This window comes from Hemibagrus wyckioides, linkage group LG01 (assembly GCF_019097595.1).
Source record: "Hemibagrus wyckioides isolate EC202008001 linkage group LG01, SWU_Hwy_1.0, whole genome shotgun sequence".
NCBI lineage: Eukaryota > Metazoa > Chordata > Actinopteri > Siluriformes > Bagridae > Hemibagrus > Hemibagrus wyckioides.
In genome coordinates, this window is record NC_080710.1 from 13,068,675 (window position 1) to 13,074,766 (window position 6,092).

Genomic DNA, 6,092 nt, shown 5'->3' on the forward strand with positions numbered 1-6,092 from the left:
AAAAAAAAAAAAAGGATCTGTTAGAGAGAGTCAAAAGAGTCGGTTCTTTTTGGGCTGAACCGAGTGCTCTGACTCAGTGAAAAAAACCGGAATTCTCATCACACTACACAAACTGAACCAGTGTTAATCTGCTCACTCTTCTCCACGCCAACTGTAAGAGTTTCTTCCCCCCCCAAAATGTGTCTGTGAGAAGGATGTGTTTTGAACGACATTAATAGCTTATGAAATCCAAATAAAACCTTAAATCAGAAGATTAGCATATCATCCAGCCCAAGAGCAGAGTGAAATCTTGTGTAATGTAACAGTTCCCAGCATTGTTCCTTGTTCCCACCCACGTCTTTCACTCGGGCATGACTGACCTGATCTCATAGTTAACACAAACATCCTTGAATTACATATTCTTATCGTCAGAATGAACAGATTAAACACATATTTGCGAAATATAAAGGTATACTTTTGTGTGGATATGTTGAAGAAGAGCACAAGAAGTAATTGCTTCTATGAACAGACACCCATGTAGTGTTACCTAAGCGAGTTTGTGTGTACAGTATCAATATTCGGCAGTACAGCAACCTTGGCGGCTCTTGTGTACTTAGACCTAACCGCAACTGGAGAACAGTTCAAATTCAGCTTGTGTTTTAGTGCCTGAATTGATCACACCAGGAGATAAATAGGGGTTTCGGAGCTGGGGAGTAAAAAAATGTCACAACAGTTCTTACATGAGTTTTTCAACATAAAGCATTATCATGAAAATGTCTTTAGAACAACTTGTTTCTATAATCATGTAGCATGGCCTTAAGTTTTCAGTAGGTTCTTCCATGCCTGACTCTATGTTGTCTAATAAAATATGCTCTGATTGATTTCTGTCAAATATACAGTACATGATGTCGTAAGGCAGACATGGTGGCACAGCAGGTGGTTTAGCTGCGTCATAGCTCCAGGTCCTAAACTGATTAAATATGAGCTCAGGTTACTGTCTGTGCAGAATTTCACATGCATGTGGGTTTCCTGACAATAATATAATGAGTGTTGCATTTAAATAACAAAAATAAACTTATTTTGTGTTAAAGATTAAATATACATATACATCGCAATATGAGCATTTGCCTTACCTAAAGAAACATGTTATAATTTTGTAATTAAGGCAACATTAAACTGTATTATGTGGTTATTATGTTCTTAGTTTCCTATAGGGAAACACTTCAAGGTTCTATGTAGAAGCCTACAGCTGAGGTTTAATTTTCAGAAAAGGTTTCCCTCTTTTGGAAAGCTAAAACTGTTAACCATCCAAAGAATTGAGAAACAGTTTGTGTAGCAAAATTGCTATATTTATTCATCTTCACAGCTTATACTGACTTAAATATGTACTCCCAGAGTTGTGAGGAATAAGCTTTCAGCGCTGAAGGAAAGATTATGGATTATCGATTGAAAAAGGTTTATTGATCCACTTTGCCACTGAAGTTTTATCAGTGGGAAAAGATTCCAGTCTAATCTAATCCTGTCTAACAGGACCCCAAATCAAACATGCTTGCATAACATTATTTTACAATGACTATGAGCTATTATAAAGCTTTCTGAAAGGGTTGGTGGATTTTTTTCATTTTGCAACTTTTATAAGAATAGTCAACAATTTGATAAAATGTTTTTGAAATAGAATTTAGCAGCAAATCATTTTTTTTAACCAAAAACATACTTAATTTCAATAACTAAGTATGTTTATTCTTATTCACATAGTAGAGTAATATAAATCATACAGCTCCAATTTACTGTGCATCCCACTTAGGCTAATCACTTATTTTGGTAATTTTCAGTGTGTATGTGTAGATTATATAAAAGTACAGCAATAGACAATGGAACACTGTTTTAAATGTAAGTAGTTACAGGATAATGGTTACAGCTTGCATTAGATTGTTTTATGAGCTCTGGAGCTTTTTCAGTCATGATTATAATAATGAATTTTAAACTACGCTGAATGTTTTCTTCTGTTCATTTGGTTTTTCTTTTTTTTTTCTTTTTTTTTATCTGGCTTAACACTATTCTCCAGAAACAATGGAAAACCCTGTGCTGCTGGATAAAGGAAACCGTTTTCATTTACAACTGTCAGAATCTGCTGTAAATCTGGACACAGTGCTGCTATGAGACAAAATGGGGTCCTTGCATTTCTTGCTAATGTCTGTATGGTTTTTCTGAGAAGCTTTTGTTCAATAAGAATAGTTGGCATATGTGTCTCACACCTCCAAAGTTAGTGCTGTTTTTGCATTTTCTGGGTAGTCATGTTTTTTTCCTCTTTTCTAAAGATGCACATGGAAGGCTGATTGGCATTTCTAAATTGTGTGTGTGTGTGTGTGCCATGGTGCCCTCCTATGAATTGGATTGGCCCCCTGTCCAGGTTGACCCCTGCCTTGTGTTGAATCCCCTGGGATATGATCTCTGCAACCCTGTAGGTACAGAAAATATAAAAAAATAAATAAATGATAAGATTTGGGGACCCCAATATGTTGATACAGATATACTGCCCTGTGCATGGCATATGTTCTGCATGTATGGAGCAGCAGCTTTAAAAAGAAATCAGAAATGTGTGCCCAGTACTGTTAACTCGTCTCCCCACACAAGGACTGAGAAAAAAAGAAGAACAACTTTTTGGGCTAGTTTCAAGTATTTTGTGTGGTTTTCGAGTTGCAGCTGTGGTGGAAAACTATACTGAAACCTGGCCACTCTGTCTATGAGCTTCTTACTTACACCTTTCAAAGCTGTGCATGAAAATAAAAAAACCTCTCACCTGCATGTTTTGTCCTGTGGGATCCCAGTACCAGTGCACACACACCTGGTGGCTTGTCTCCATGAGGAAAACTATTCCTTTCTTTTACAAAAGCTTTAACTCTTTTTTTTAAGTATTTTTTTTAAAAGAGCTATGGTTTTCATTTGGTTACTGAGGCTTTGGTTAGGGTTAGATTAATTAGGTTTACTAGTAATTATGCCAGTGAAAGGCAGGTGTGTGTGTGTGTGTGTGTGTGTGTGTGTGTGAGCGGGGGGGGAGCGAGAGAAATCAGATTGGCAGAGCACTAGATCTCTAGTGTAACTCATTTCCTTTTTAGACATGGTTATCTCATCTAGTTGTTTAAAAATAAATAAAATAGCTCCTAAAGGAAACACTTTTCTTTACCCTGATTATGCTGCACATCCTGGCAACCAAACTGTTACTGATTAAAGCATATTGTAAAATGATTGTGTCTAGCCAGCAATAGACAATAATAAACTTTATACTTTCTCACTATCACACAGCCATTATGAATATTATTTATTTATATATTTATTTATTTATTTATTTTTTACATTTGCAGCATGAAAATTAGGATTTGCCTACGTTTGCAGTCTGAGTATATTTTAATGAAAAAACTGTAAATTTGTCCTTCATGGTTTTGATGCTGTAGTTTCCTCAGCATCATTGTTTTCTCACTAAGATGCATCAACATTTATAAAAAAAAAAAACTGATTCAGGGACAGAATGTGAATAATAAGATGTGCTAGTCACATGTCTAAATCAACATTAGCACTGCCAAAATGATTAGCACAAATACAAAAAAATAAACTAGATTTTGAATGGATTTTAATAAATAGTTATTTGGCCCTTATTGTCAGATGTCCCCATTTGTATCGAATAAACATCAGGCATATTGAAAGAGTCATCATTTATTTTCTGGCCGGATAAATCAAAACAACACTGCTTGATAGAAGTAACGTGACTTACAGTCCGAGCCTGAAAAGAAAAAACAGCAAAATTAAGCCTTGTGCTTTTGCTATACACTGAATATATCTGGGTTTGAGAACAAAAGATGAAGATAATATAATACATCAGAATAAATCAGGTACAAGTTTAACACATCTAGATCTAAAAATCAAAAATAAAAGCTGAAATTATGATCTGTTGTCACATATTCATCTTTTGATCTCCATCCCAAATATCGTTTCTGTATAGCAAACACAAAAGTGGCCTTGCCCAGACGATACTGTGATCCAGGAAACAGGTTGAAAGCTGACTCCAAAAATTTTATAGGTAATGCTATTGTTTTGACAAACATGTTTACTGTGCATATACACTGATCAGGCATAACATTATGACCACTTGCCTAATATTGACCCATCGAGGCATGGACTCCACTAGATCCCTGAAGGTGTGCTGTGGTATCTGGCACCAAGATGTTCGCAACAGATCCTTTAAGTCCTCTAAGTTGCGAGATGGGGCCTCCATGAATTGGACTTTTTTGTCCAGCACATCCCACAGATGCTCGATTGGATTGGGATCTGGGGAAATTGGAAAACACCTCAAACTCGTTGTTGTGCTCATCAAAACATTCTTGAACCATATTTGCATTGTGGCACAGCGCATTATCCTGCTGAAAGATTCCACATCCATCAGGGAATACCGTTTCCATGAAAGGGTGTACATGGTCTGCAACAGTGTTTAGGTAGGTGGTATGTGTCAAAGTAACAGTGAGCCTTGGCCGTCCATGACCCTGTTCTCGGTTCACCACTGTTCCATCCTTGGACCACTTTTGATAGATACTGACCACTGCAGACCGGGAACACCTCACAAGAGCTGCAGTTTTGGAGATGCTCTGATCCAGTGGTCTAGCCATCACAGTTTGGCCCTTGTCAAACTCGCTCAAATCCTTGTGTTGAAAATGTTCACTTGCTGCCTAATATATCCCACCCACTAACAGGTGCCATGATGAGGAGATAATCAGTCTTATTCACTTCACCTCTCACTGCTCATAATGTTATATCTGATCAGTGTATACTGTACATAAGATGCATTAATGTACTTAAGTTACAAAATAATCATAAAGTTAATTCATGTACATATATTTAGGTTTGGGTTAATAGGAACAGTATAAATATACATTGGACAACCAGTAAATATGGTGAAATCATGCACTGATGGATTTTATTAGAAGTAAATGCTTTTTTAAATTTATTAGTTTGTTTGTTTGTTTGTTTGTTTTTAAAAGGGGGGGTAGAACATTAGGCCTACAACTTAGTATGCACAGATGTAGCAGACTGAGTTTGTATAGTATTAGAGAGTTAAGAAAAGATTCATTATGAATATTAATTTTTAATTGATACTGATTTTTCCCCATCACTTTTGCATACTGACTTTATCCCAAATCATTGGTGAGCCAGATTATGTCAAACTTGTGTTCGGTGGAGAGCGGAGGAAAATATACTCGTACATGATCTTTAAGCGCCACCTAGTGTTTCATTAGTATTTTTATCTGAAGATTCCGCGTGTGTGCACGACATGATGATATAATGAAAAAAGAAACAGTAAAAAGGCTTACTTAAGTGTGCATTTTGTGTATATATATATATATATATATATATATATATATATATATATATATATATATATATATATATATATATATACATATGCAATATACATATACACCCCTCCAAATCATTGAATTCAGGTGTTGTTTTTCAGTGGTTGGGCTTGGTCCCTTAGTTCCAATGAAAGGAACTCTTAATGCTTCAGCATACCAAGACATTTTGGACAATTTCATGCTCCCAGCTTTGTGGGAACAGTTTGGGGATGACCCCTTCCTGTTCCAACATGACTGTGTGTGTGTGTGTGTGAATTTTATTTTGCTTTACATTCAGAATGTATTTGGAATACATTCACAAAGTGAGTGGTAGAAAGGAAAGACTAAAGATAGACATACATCTACATATACTAAAGATAATTATGCAGACCAATCACATATTTAAACGTATATAACCTCCATTTTCATTCCTTGATAGAAATCAGAATACATCATGAGCACTTATCAGACTGCATCATGGGATTAATTAAAACTGTATGCATTTGGACATTTTTTAGCAACTTTTTAACTCTGCACATGTACACGTCTTCGGTATAGAAAGAAATAACCTAAATGAATGAATTGCTAAATTTGACCATCATACAGGTCATCAGTTCCTTAAATGTAACCAGGTCTAATCCACATTGTAAATGCCTCCACATTACTGACTTCCAAGAAGAGCCGCTGCTCTTTCTAACCAATCAAATCAGCTCTTAATACGGCTATAGT